Source organism: Melospiza melodia, chromosome 25 (genome assembly GCF_035770615.1).
Source record: "Melospiza melodia melodia isolate bMelMel2 chromosome 25, bMelMel2.pri, whole genome shotgun sequence".
Taxonomy (NCBI): domain Eukaryota; kingdom Metazoa; phylum Chordata; class Aves; order Passeriformes; family Passerellidae; genus Melospiza; species Melospiza melodia.
In genome coordinates, this window is record NC_086218.1 from 7,563,433 (window position 1) to 7,577,502 (window position 14,070).

At 58.4% G+C, this 14,070-nt stretch overlaps 1 pseudogene; it reads left to right on the plus strand.

Annotated features, from left to right (window-relative positions):
• LOC134429071 (Fc receptor-like protein 2) overlaps window positions 1–10,806 on the plus strand; it is a 50,100-nt pseudogene extending 39,294 nt beyond the window's left edge.
• The last annotated feature ends 3,264 nt before the right edge of the window (window positions 10,807–14,070 follow it).

Consider the following 14,070-nt stretch of genomic DNA (forward strand, 5'->3'; position numbering starts at 1 on the left):
TAGCTACTCTGCGAACAGATATGGAGGCTTTGGGAACTTTTCATATCACAGTGAGAACACTGGTCCTGTTTTCAATAAACAAATCATAGGTATTGTAAAACAAAAGGAGGGGTTAGAGTTTTCTCTGTAACCTATCATGAGCCTGGATTTTGCAATATGCATGAAGTTAATTAACACTGTTATATAAAGTGGCTGATTGATCAATAAATCGGATTTCAATGCTCATCAATCGGATGGTCGTCTCCCTTCACCTCAATATTAACCCTTGATTCATTTTCATAAAGTAAACACCATACTGCAGATTAAATTTATGTATTTTATGTCCTCACAAGGCCCCCCTGTTCTGTGGTTTGACAGTCCGAAGCGTCAGTGGTAAATTCCTCTTTGCATTCTTTCTTTTGATGTATTTTCACTTGCTACATTTCAATGTGTCCTTCTCATACAGTTGAGATAGTCCACCGGTACGCTACATCAACATTAGCTAGTTCACAAAATTATCTGAGTTATTTTCACCATTGTCACTTAGTCACTTTGAGGGTAAAAAGGCTGACAATTTGTAGTGTATCAAAAGCAGTTAAAAACTGATTAAATATGTATTATATCAAAATAATTTGGAAAATCAATATAAAGAGAAAGCCAATGACTACATAGTTATTCATAAGAGCAGGAAGGTGTACTGAAGGGTTTATTTGAATTATCCTGCTCTGATTTTCTCAGCAAAAATTCAATTCACATCTCTAATTCTGAAGCACTTTTTCCCACGACAGGATTTGATGAGTGATCTCTCCCGGTCCTTGTCTCAACCCAGGAACCCTTTGCTCAATTTTCTCTCCCCATCCAGGTGCAGAGGGCAGTGAGAGAGCAGCTGTGCTGTGCACGGTCCATGCATGGCAAGGCAGGGAGGAGGAGGAGGGTCCAGGTCAGGTTGTTGAGCAGATTGATGTGGGATTTGCAGTAGCTCTGGGGCTCTCTCAGTCCGTTGGGCACAAGGACAAAATGATCAATTGCTGCATTTCCAAACTGGTTCCCTTTCAGCTGCCCCTGCAGGGGGGTTTCCAGCCAGCCCTGCTCTGAAAACCATCAAAGGCCCTCACAGAGCCACTGCTTGGGCTCCCTTTGGGTTTTGTACTTCTTGCAGAGCTGAGCAAACCACAGCCAGGCCTTTTTCCCCCACAGAATTCTCACCTCTGCAGCAGCTCTAAAGCTGCCAGAATCAAAGCCAAGGGGGCAAGGGGGACCCTCAGGTGCTGGCTGCCCCCTGGGGCTGGGCAGAGCAGGGCTGGGCAATGGCCATCCCTGTGCAGTGGGGCTGGGCCATGGCTGGGCCCCAGCCTTGCATTGACAGGGGTCCCCAGGATGTGCCACCCCTGGGACAGGATCTCCTCAGGACAGGGGCCCCTGGATGTGCTACCCTAGGACAGAACCCCCCACTTTCACATCTGAAATTGAGCACCAATAGCCTCTTCTTTCTTGGCAAGGAAAAAGGAAACTGAAAGTGTTGAGGAGGCACAGCCCAACGCCTCTATCACCCACAGCCTCTCCCCGCCATCCCTGCATCCCCCACACCCCATTTTACGCCTCCCCTGGTCCCTCCAATGCCTTCCCTGCTCAGGTGCTCCCTGAGATTGCTGAGTCAGAAATGGGGGTGAGGGGACATGGTACAAAAATGAGGAAAATAAGCAACAAAGAGAAATAAAGAGAGGAAAAATTCAAGGGTGGGGGAGGGCACAGAGGTAGAGCTATCCAGGACCCCCATGTGTTTCTGCCCAGGGAATGAGCACCCCAGGTTGTCTTTGCTAGGCTCTTAGTCACCCCAAAATCTGAAGTACCCAGGGAAGGAGCTGAGATCCCTGTGTCCATTGCGCCAATGCCCATCCCTGAAACTCCCATTCCCCTGGCAACCCAACCATGGGACCCCCATGGCCTTGGTCTCTCCTCCCTGGGGACACCCATCCCAGGACTGCCATTGCCCAGCACCACCATTGCCTTGATCCCATCCCATGGGCTGCTTCTTCCCCCACAACCCTTATTCCCGAGGGTCCCCATTTTCCCCCAGCACCCCCAACCCTGGCACCCACATGCCATGACCCCAAATCCTTGGGGACCAGGTTCAGGGGATCCCTGAATCGCCCCAGGCATGGAGACCCAATTCCCCTGGACCACCATTCTCCTGGACACCGATCTTGGTTCTCCACATCCCCTGAGCCCCTTACTCCTGGCAACACCATCCCCCACCATTTTCCCAGACTATGCAGCCTTGTCCCCAGCCTGTCCCCAGCTTGTGCCCACCCTGCCCCCACCAAGGGCCACCTACACGTAGGGACGGACATGACCTCGCTTCCTTCCCCTTCATCCGAAGAGCCGCCAGCCAGGGGAGCAGTGGCCACACCAGCGAGTGACAGCCAGTGCACATGGCTGGGGATACTGGGATGGCCAGCAAGGTGGCGCTGCTCCTGTGGGGTGAGTGCCCCGGGCACGGGCCTGACACCCCAGGGATGGGGAGGGGAGGGGGCACAGGGGGCTGTGGGGTCCCCTGAGGTCCCCAATGCCAGCAGTGCCAGTCCATGGTACTCACATGGACCTTGGTGGGACTGGGGATGTAGGGTGGCTTTGGGGACAGGAAGAGGGGGCAGGAATTTGGGGGTGGGGATGTGGGGCCAGGAATGTGGGGACTGGCACCTTTGGGCTCAGGTTGCTCTGGGGATAAGGACAAGGGAACTGGGATGCAGGGACAGAAGGGGACAAGAACAGTGAGGATGTGGCCATGGGGATGGGATCATGGGGATGGGATCGTGAGCTGGTGGGGGAGACCCGGGACAGTATGGGCTGTGTCCATGGTGTCCTTGTGCCCGGGGTGTCCACAGTGTCCCCATGTTCTGCCTCAGCCCAGGGTGGCCTCGGTGTAACTGTTCCCAAGGTGCCTGTGCCACATGGATGTGGTGCACGGGTGACTGTGACACAGACATGTCCTCATGCCTCTCCAAATCTTTTGAGGACAGACACACTTTCCCACAAGAACTGCTGTCCCCAGAGGGACAGTTTGGGGACAGCCCCCACACCCTGTACTCCAGGTGCTGCTGTCCCTCCAGGGCCAGCCCCACCCAGCCCAGACCCTTGACTTCACAGGTGAGTACTCAGGGGATGACATGGCCCCACCCAGCTGTCCCCAGCCCCACACTGGCCCTGGCAGGCTGGTGTCCCCTGTCACCCACAGCTGCCCAGACCACCCAGCTCCTGGTGGAGCCCCCCTGGAGGCCAGCAGTGTGCTGGGACGCTGTAACACTCGCCTGCCAGGGTTTGGGGACCACTGGTGCCACCACCTGGTACAAGGACGGGCAGCGGTGGTGGCAGGAGGGACGCAGCAACATCATTGTCACTGCAATTGGCACCTATATGTGTGACAGACCTGGCAGTGGGTGCAGCTCTGCCGTGAGGGTCTTAAATGGTGAGGGGGTTTTGGGTGTCCCCAGGCTGGCATCCGTGGGGAACTCAAGGGCTCTGGGTGTGTTATGGTGCATGGGTCACAAGAGTGGGAGACGCCAGTGTTGGAACTGGGGACTCCTGGTGTGCTGTGTGTGACTCAATGAGGCAGTCCCAGTGCAATCAGGTCTGACAGGACCCCTCTGTCCCCTAAACTATCTGGTGCTGCAGGTGCCGGCGCAGTCGCTGCTGAAAGGGGACACGATGACGCTGCACTGCCGGGGCAGGTGGAACCACACGGTCACCTTGGTGTCCTTCTACCACAAGGGGAAGGAACTGCAGGGGATCTGCAATGGGACAGAGCTGTCCCTGTCTCGTCTGCAGCTGAACGACAGCAGCAGCTACAGCTGCCGTGGCCAGGTGGGATCCTGGGGGTGGAACGAGTCAGCGCCAGTGACAGTGGCAATGCACAGTGAGCACCCCACAGCCCCCACCCTGACATCCCCACAGCCCCTCCCCAGAGATTCAGGCCCACAAATCCCCCTCCCCTCTCCTGCCCGGTGCTGGAGGGTCCCCCCAGGCCTCCTCAGCAGTCCGCCCTGACTCTCAGCTGCCTCAGCACCCCCAGCCCCCTGCAGCCCCCAGCCCCCCTCCTGCACGTGTTCTACCGGGACAGGCAGGTGGTGGGGGGCCTGCAGGGCTCCCCGTAGCTGCTGCTCCCTGCTGTGGGGGTCTCCCACTCGTGGAATTACAGCTGCCAGGTGCGCTCTGAGAGGAAGAGCAGGACCCGGCTCCACATCACGGTGCAAAGTAAGTGTGGGGATGGGCTCGAGGAGTGCCCAAAACCCCCCCAGGTCCTTTGGTTGGGCACCTCCATGTCCCCCAGACACCTTCCTTGTGTCCCCTCACTTCTCCCCTGTGACCCCTCATATTTCCATAGTGTAACCCCATCCCCAACCTTCTGATTCACCCCCATTCCCCAGTCCATATCCCTCCACACTTGCTGCCAGCCCCTCCCTGTGGCCTCAGCCCTGTCTGTGTCCCCGCAGTGCCTGTGGCCAATGCCACCATCTCCCCTGGTCCCCGGGCACAGCAGGTGACAACGTGACCCTGCGCTGCTCAGTGCAGGTGGGCTCAACCCCTGTCAGCTTCACCTGGCTGCACCACGGGCAGCAGGTGGCCCAGGCTCCTCTCCTGGAGCTCAGGAACATCGATGTGGGACATTCAGGCACCTACCAGTGCATGGCCACCAACCAGCTGGGATAGGATGGGCACCGTGTGTTCCAGGCACTCAGTCCAGAGCTGGCTCTGGAGGTGACACCTGGCTCATCCTGGGTCACAGGTGGGGTCCCACACAGTCACCAGGGAGTGCCAGACCGCCTGTGTGATGGATGATCCTGATGTTTCCCCTCTGTTTCTTGCAGTGGCCACAGGGGTTGGTGGGGCCCTTTTGTTCCTGCTCCTGCTCGTGGCTGTCATTGTGGCCTGGCACCGGTGGCACCGTGTGGGTGGGTGAAAATGAGGGGAAGAGGGTCCCAGGGAAATTTAGAGGCCCTCAGTATTGGGGAGCGATAAACACCCACAGCCCTGGAATTGTAACTTTGGCTGGGGTACCTATAGGGTTTGGGAAGGTGCTGGAGGGCCCTACAGGGATTTTGGGGGTTCTTTCAGGGGCCCCAGGAGCGTTTGGGGAATCTCTGTCCCTGCTTGGCTAGAGTCTGAGTTGGTCAGTGGCACTGGGGACGTTCCTGAATTCTGGAGGCCTTCCGAGATGCTTGGGGGTCCTGTGGGAAATTAAGCGCCCATTGGAGTCTCAGGAATCCTGAGGGAGTTCAGGACCCTGAGACCCCACAGTCACCCCTCTTCTCTTTCCTCTGCAGCTGCCAGGAAGAACCAGGAAAGGTGAGTGGGGGCTCAAACCACACTCTCCCCTTTTACCCCATCCCCGAAGACCTCCCATTCCCTTTCCCACATCCCCTTTATTCCCTCAGGACTTCCCTGGATCCCCCGGCCCCCCCAGAGGAGGCGGAGGTGCTGTACACCCACGTCGTGGTCCCCAAGAGAGCAGGGGGTGAGTACGCGGGGGACACACACAGAGGGACACGTCACCAACGAGTGTCACTCAACCCAGATCCCACAGCCCGTGTCTCTCGCAGCGTCCCCCCGTGTCACCACCCTCCAGGATCCCCAGGTGACCTACGCGGAGCTGCGGAGACCCCAGGGGCGACCACGGGAACCCGGTGACATCTACGGGAAAGTGCTCTGACACTGGGGGGAACTGGGGGTCCCCACCCATGGGCACTCACTCTTGTGTGAGCTGCCCCTAACAACTGCCCAGGGGTAGAGCCACTGACCGATACTTCCACACTTTTCTCTCTATTTTTGTGTACAAAGTTGGAATCCAAGCATTCTTTACATGAGGTTCCTCAAGGCAGAAGATTTTGTTCAAGAAGGAGGTTCCCAGGAAGGTTGTTGGCATATTGTTGTGCCATTTGCAGTAGTTTTGTGGTTCTCTCTGTCCCTTACAAAGAGGACAAAATGATCAATTGCTGCATTTCCAGGCTGGTTCCGCCACAGCTGCCCCTGCCATGGGGGTTTCCAGCCAGCGCTGCTCTGAAAACCATCAAAGGGCCTCACAGAGACACTGCTTGAGCTCCCTTTGGGTTTTGTGCTTCTTGCAGAGCTGAGCAAAACACACCCAGGCCTTTTCTGCCCACACAGAATTCTCACCTCTGCTGCAGCTCTAAAGCTGCCAGAATCAAAGCAGAGGGGCAGGAGGGACCCTCAGGTGCTGGTTGCCACCTGGGGCTGGCTAGAGCAGGACTGGGCAATGGCCATCCCTGTGCAGTGGGGCTGGGCCATGGCTTGGCCCCACCCTTGGATGGCCACTGGCTTCAAGGAGCAGGAGTTTGGGGCCTCCTTCCTGCTCAGGGTTCCATTCCCCAGCTGCTCTTGCTGGCTCAGATCCAGCAGGGGACAGGCAAAAATGAAGAAGTCTGGCCCCCTCCAAAGCTGCCAAGCTCCAGGACAGGACCCTCTTCCCCAGCATGTGTCCCCCCTGGGACAAGATCCCTCCAGGACAGGAGCCGCCTGGATGTGCCCCCTAAGGACAGAACCCTTTCCCCCCCATGTGAGAAAGGTGTCAAATGGCCTTTTCCTTCTTCTGTGGGAGACAGAAAGTGAAAGTGTTGGGGGGTAAAAGCTGTACTCCCCCATCCCCCACAGACTCCCCAGCCCTCCCTGAAGACCCCTCACCCCTGCTTCCCCCACCCTGGGCTTCCCACAGCCTGTTCCCTGCTCCAGATGCCCCCAAGGACTATCAAGGCACAAACTAGGGGGTTGTGAAATTGAGGGGTAAAATGATGGAAATGGAATAAAGAGAGGGGAAAATCACTGGAGGCTGGGGACACAGACCCAGAGCAGCTCAGAATCTGTCTGGGGTGACACCCTGGACACCGGCACCATGTGGGGGTGGTGCTGGCTCTGGGTCACCCCAAAATCTGAAGCACCCAGGGAAGGAGCTGAAACCCATGGAATCACCCAGCCACTGCCCATCCCTGGCACCCCCATTCCCCCGGGAACAGAAACATGGGACCTCCATTCCTTATGTCCCACTCTCTCTACAGCCCCCATCCCAACACTGACATTCCCTAGCATCTCCATGGCCCAGCACCCCATTCCCAAGGAACACCTTCCCGTTCATTCCCTCCCCTGAAATCTTCCTAGGACCAACCATTCTCCCATCCCATGAACTCAAATCCTTGGAGCCCACAATCCCCTGGGACTCCCATCCCTGAGTCCCCCCAGGTATGGAGACGGTCATTCCCATGGCACCCCCATTGCCGGATATTCCCCCTCCTCAGGACCCCATTTACCAGTGACCCCATTCCTGCCTCCCCAAAACCACCAAATTCCCAACTCCTGGGAACCCCATGACACATTTTGTCCCACCAACCCGTGTCCCCAGCCTGTCCCCACCCTGCCCCCACCAAGGGCCACCTACACATGAGGTCGAGACGTGACCTCGCTTCCTTCCCCTTCATCCAAAGAGCCGCCAGCCAGGGGAGCAGTGGCCACAGCAGCGAGTGACAGCCAGTGCACATGGCTGGGGACACCGGGATGGCCGGGAAGGTGGCGCTGCTCCTGTGGGGTGAGTGCCCAGGGCACAGGCCTGACACCCCTGGGATGGGGAGGAAAGGGGGCACAGGGGTCTGTGGGGTCCCCTGAGGTCCCCAATGGCAGCAGAGCCAGTCCATGTTACCCACAGAGGAACTGGGTCTGACTGGGGATGTAGGGTGGCTTTGGGGAAAGGAAGAGGGGGCAGGAATTTGGGGATGGGGATGTGGGGACAGGAATGTGGGGACTGGCACCTTTGGGCTCAGGCAGCTCTGGGGACAGGGACAAGGGAACTGGGATGCAGGAACAAGAACCGTGAGTATGTGGCCATGGGGATGGGACCACTGGGATGGGATCATGAGCTGGTGGGGGGGACGTGGGCCAGCATGGGCTGTGTCCGTGGTGTCCTCGTGCCCAGGGTGTTCTCAGTGTCCCCATGTTCTGCCTCAGCCCTGGGTGGCCTCGGCATCCCTGTTCCCAAGGTGTCTGTGCCACAGGGATGTGGTACACAGGTGGCTCTGACACAGACATGTCCCCCTGCCTGTCCAGACTTTTGGGGACCACCACACACTTTCCCACAAGAGCATCTGTCCCCACGGGGACAGTTTGGGGACAGCCACCACACCCTGTACCCCATGTGCCTCTGTCCCCATGGTGACACCTCCACCAAGCCCTGTCCCTTCTCCCTTCCAGTCCAGACCCTCGGCCTTGCTGGTGAGTCCTCAGAGGATGCCATGACCCCACCTCGCTGTCCCCAGCCCCACACTGGCCCTGGCAGGCTGGTGTCCCCTGTCACCCACAGGTACCCAGACCACCCAGCTCCTGGTGGAGCCCTCCTGGAGGCCGGCAGTGCTGTGGGACCGGGTGACACTGACCTGCCAGGGCTCGGGGACTGCCGGTGCCACCATCTGGTACAAGGACGGGCAGCGCTGGTGGCAGGAGGGACAGGACCGCCTCAGTGTCACCGAGAGTGGCACCTACATGTGTGACAGACCCAGCACTGGGCGCAGCCCCCCCGTGTCAGTCTTAGATGGTGAGGGGAGACTTTTAATGATCATGGGGGCTCCAGAGCGGTAAGGGTGGGCTCCATTCCGTGGGTGGCCTCACACCCCTCATGTGACAAGAGCCATTCCCCTTCACACAGGGACATCCCAGTGCACCCCAGAGCACCCCAGTGCACCCGCATATCCCCAGTGCTATGGGCACCCACCTCAGACCAGTCTCATCAGTGAGCTGTGACCTTCCTGTCCCACAGACCCACTGGTGCTGCAGGTGCCAGCGCAGGCAGCGCTGGAGGGGGACACCTTGACACTGCGCTGCCGGTGCCGGCAGGAAAACCATCTCACCAGGGTGCGATTTTACCGGGAGGAGAAGGATCTCAGGGGGTCCCTCAGGAGGACTGAGCTGTCCCTTTAACCTCTGCAGCTGCACCACAGCGGCCGCTACAGATGTGAGGGCTTGGTGGGGTCCTGGCAGTCACGGTCAGCAGCAGTGACAGTGACAGTGCATGGTGAGCACCCACACGGCTGGAACTCCAATATCCTGACAACCTCAAAGCCACTTCCCAGTGCACTCAGACTCACAGTCCTCACCTCTCCTCTCCTTCCCTGAGCTCTTCTCGGTCCCAGAGCTGGAGGGTCCCCATGAGCTCACTGTAGGTTCCCCCCTGACTCTCAGCTGCCTCAGAACCCCCAGCCCCCTGCGGCCCCGAGCCCCCCTCCTGCGCGTGTCCTAGCTGGACGGGCAGGTGTTGGGGGCCCACAGGGGTCCCCGCAGCTGCTGGTGCCCACTGTGAGGGTCTCCCACTCGGGGCATTATGGCTGTGAGGTGCACTCCCAGGAGGGGTCAGTGCAGAAGAGCAGCAACCGGCTCCTTGTCATGGTGTGCAGTGAGTGTGGGGATGGGCACAGGGAGCCCCCACAGATGCCTCGGGTCCCCCACACTGCCTGGCACCCCCCAGCCCTCCCTGACACCTGCTCTGGGGCACCCAACCTTTTCCAGATCCCTCCCTGGCCCCCCCATGCTCTCTCGGGTCTCGCCTCGGGACCCCCAGCCGCTACATAGGTTCCATCATCCTTCCCTGGTGCATTTTCTGTGTCCTGCCATCGCTGCCCCGGGCCTCTCCTAAGCTCCCCCCATTCCTGGCTTGTGTTTCCCTCCATCCTTCGTTGGGTCCCCTCCCCCATCCCTGGGCCCCTCCACCCCTCTCTGAGGTCTCTGCACATTGCCCAGATCTCACCATCCCCTCCCATGGATCCCATACCCTTCCTGGTGTTGCCCACCTCCCTCTCCAGGTGTTCCTTCCCTGACTCCCTTATCATCCCTCGGGGTTCCTTTCTAAGCCCCCCTCCCCCAATCTCTGCACCCCCTCTCCCTCACTGGAATTCCCCTGCCCATCCTTGACACCCCCCGGGTCCCTCACTGTTCCCTGGTGTCCCACTCTCCAGCAGGGGTCCCGCCCTCGGGGGTGTCCCTGTCAGCGCAGGCCCCCGGGGGACAGGTGGCACTCGGGGACAGCCTGGTGCTGAGCTGTGAGGTGGCCATAGGGACAGGTCCCCTGTCCTTCTACTGGCACCGGGAGGGCTCGGGAACACTGGTGGGCACCGGCCCCCGCCTGGAGCTGCGCCACGTTGGGGACAATGACAGCGGCCAGTACCGGTGTCGAGTCAGTGATGGGAATAGCGTGGCCGAGAGTGACCCCCTGAATGTCACCGTCCTGGGTGAGCAAGACCCTCGGGCTGGGGATGACCCCACCCACAGCACCCCCATCCCACCTCGCCAGGTGCCAGCCCTGTCTGTGTCCCCACAGTGCCCGTGGCCAATGCCACCATCACTCCCGGCCCCCTGGCACACCAGGTGCGTGCAGGTGACAACGTGACCCTGCGCTGCTCAGTGCAGGTGGGCTCAGCCCCTGTCACCTTCACCTGGCTGCACAATGGGCAGCATGTGGCCCAGGGTCCCCTCCTGGAGCTCAGGGACATCGATGTGGGACATTCGGGCACCTACCAGTGCGTGGCCACCAACCAGCTGGGACAGGATGGGCACCGCGTGTTCCGGGCCCTGAGCCCTGAGCTGTCCCTGGAGGTGACACCTGGCTCACCCTGGGTCACAGGTGGGGTGACACAGGTGAGGCCACCAGGCAGTGCAGGACCAATGGGGTGATGGGTGACCCTGATGTGTCCCCCTCTCTTTCTTGCAGTGGCCACAGGGGTCAGTGGGGCCCTTTTCTTCCTGCTCCTGCTCGTGGGTGTCATTTTGACCTGGCACCGGTGGCACTGTGTGGGTGGGTGACAATGGGGGCATGGGGGTTCCAGGGAGCTGTAGAGGCCCACAGAATTGGAGAAACCATAGGGAAATACCCACAGCACCACAATTGTGACTTTGGCTAGAGGTCTTGCAGGGTTTTAGGAGGTGCTGGATGGTCCTGCAGGGATGTTGAGGATTCTTTCTAGGGCCCTGGGGGTTTTTGGGGAAGTCTCTGTCCCTCCTGGGATTTGGGTTCTTGATTGTGAGTTGTTTGGGGACACTGGGGAGGCTCATGGATTCTGGGGGGCTTCAGGGATACTGGGAGGTCTTGAAGGGGTCCAGGAATCCTGAGAGGGGTCAGGATCCTGGGACCCCACAGTCACTCCTCCCCTGCTTCTATTGCAGCCACCAGGAAGAACCAGGAAATGTGAGTGGGGGGATAAAAACACATTCTCCTGTTTTACCCCAACCCCCAAGACCTCCCATCCCCTCCCCCACATCCCTTTTATTCCCTCAGGACTTCCCTGGATCCCCTGCCCCCCCCAGAGGAGGGGGAGGTGCTGTACACCCACGTCCTGGTCACCAAGAGGGCAGGGGGTGAGTACAGGGGGGACACACGCAGAGGGACACGTCACCCACCAGTGTCACCCCACCCAGATCCCACAGCCTGTGTCTCTCGCAGTGTCCCCCCGTGCCACCACCCTCCAGGATCCCCAGGTGACCTACGCGGAGCTGCGGAGACCCCAGGGGCGACCGCGGGAACACGGTGACATCTACGGGAATGTGCTGTGACACTGGGGGGAACTGGGGGTCCCCACCCATGGGCACCCACTCGTGTGTGTGCTGCCACTAAAAACTGCCCTCTGCCTCCCAGTGGGGGCACAAGGATCCCAAAGGGCTGAAAGAACAATTTCCTGAAACAGCAACGAGAGAGAATAAAACCAACAGAAACAGCAACAAGATTCAGACTCCAAATGGTCACACAAGGAAAGATTTCCAGGGAAAGCACCCAAAAAGGGACAAACCCCAAACACTCCCCCAAGCACATTTCCTCCACCAGAAGAACCTGGCAGGGCTCTGGACCTTCCTTACTCTGATGGCCACAGCACCCTTAAAGAGGCTCTGGATTTTCTTGTCCCCTGTTGTAAACCCCTCCTCTGCTGTGTTCCCCACACCAGGATGTCACAAAGGCCATGTGGGGGTTCCAGAGCCTCCCCCTTTGTTAGGGCAGTTAGGTTCAGGCCATGGTACATGGTGGGGTGTCAGAAACAGGAAAAGTTCCATGTCTGAAGACATTTTGGAACACCTATGTGTGTCAGGGGTGGGTCAGGCCTTGCTTTTGGTGAGACAGGGCTCCATCTTTCCATCAGTCTGTCAGCTGTGGCACTCTGGGGACAGTATGATGCTCTGCCAAAGCCAGCTCCGGAGTGGTCGGGTGACCAGAAGTGCCATCTCAGGAGAGGGCCCTTGGTGCCCCAACTGGCTTAAAAGACAGAGTATGAGGTGCCCAAATCCCTGATCCTGTCCCTTCTTGGGGTGTCTGTCGCATCCACGCTGGAAACCAGGAATTGGCAACTCATTTAAATGAGAAATATTTGCCAAGGAAACTGAGAATGTTCCTGGAATGGAAAGACAACCCATCTCTAAACTTCTTTTAATTTCCAAGATTATGGGGATACCTAAGTTTTGGAGAATGAATAAGAGCTTTTTACTGGGAAATTTATAAACCATAACAGAACAAACAACACAAACCCAGAACTTTCCCTCCCGCTCAGCGCGGTTGGTTTTTGCGGCAGTTATAACGGCAGCCAGCAGGGGGCGCCCCGGCCCAGCTCCATCCCCTCAGGGGCCATGGCGGCCTCAGACGGGAGGGAGGAGGGGAAATCGCTACTTTGGCAAACTCACGGGCACCAATCGCTCCAGGCAACACCACCGGCAGTGGGCAAAAGCTGCCAAGGCAGCAGGTTGGATCCCAGTGCCCACTGGCAGCGTAGCAGTGTCCCGAGGTCAGGCACACGCCCTGCGCAACACCCGCGACTGCTCTCCATGATCCCAAATGGAAGGAAGGCAGCAGCTGACCCCAGGCAGGTTTTGAGTGCACAGCAGCACCTCTGCTGGATTTACACCATAATTCCTGCAAAGCCTCAGCCTTTCACTCAGGTGAGGAGGACGGGGATTGAGCAGCTTTGGGGACACTGGGAATCCAGACAGGGTCACTCACCACAGCCCCAGCACAGCTGTGGGCAGAGCCCCTGCTGGTATTTCCACACTTTTTCCTCTTATCTGGCAGACACATCCTGAACCCAAGCATTCTTTCCATGAGGTTCCAGAAGGCTGCAGGTTTTGTTCAAGAAGGACAGCCCAGGTCAGGATGTTGAGCAGAATGTTGTGGATTGTGCGGTAGTTTTGTGGTTCTCTCTGTCCCTTACAAAGAGGAAGAAATGATCAATTGCTACATTTCTGGGCTGGTTCCCTCACAGCTGCCCCTCCCGGGGGGGTTTCCAGCCAGCCCTGCTCTGAAAACCATCAAAGGCCCTCCCATAGCAGAGCCCACTGCTTGGACTGCCTTTGTAGTTTTGTGTTTATTGCAGGGCTGAGCAAACCACAGCCAGGCCTTTTCCCTCACAGAATTCTCACCTCTGCAGCAGCTCTAAAGCTGCCAGAATCAAAGCCAAGGGGGCAGGGGGGACCCTCAAGTGCTGGCTGCCACCTGGGGCTGGGCAGAGCAGGGCTGGGCAATGGCCATCCCTGTGCAGTGGGGCTGGGCCATGGCTGGGCCCCAGCCTTGCATTGACAGGGGTCCCCAGGATGTGCCACCCCTGGGACAGGCACCCGGCAAGGAATGTGCAGGGACATTTCTGGAATTGCCACACCCGGAACAGGACACCCCATGCCAGGATGTGCCACTCCCTGGACTGGTTTCCCCCAGGTCATCCCGACAACAGGGATCTCACAGGGCAGGATCCTCCTGGATGTGCCCTCCCAGGACCGACACTGCTTCCCTTACCCATCTGACTCTCAGCACAAACAGCCTCTTCCTTTTTGTCTAGGAAAAAGAAAGTGAAAGTGTTGAGGGGGCGCAGCCCAACACCTCCATCCCCCACAGCCTCCCCACCCTCCACTGCACTCCTTGCTCCCCATTATCCCCCTCCCCTGGCTCCCTCCAACCCCTTCCCTGCTCAGGTGCTTCCTGGGATTGCTGAGCCAGGGACCGGGGTTGAGGAGACATGGCATAAAAGTGAGGAAAATAAGGAAAAAAACAGAAATAAAGAAAGGAAAAATCAAGGG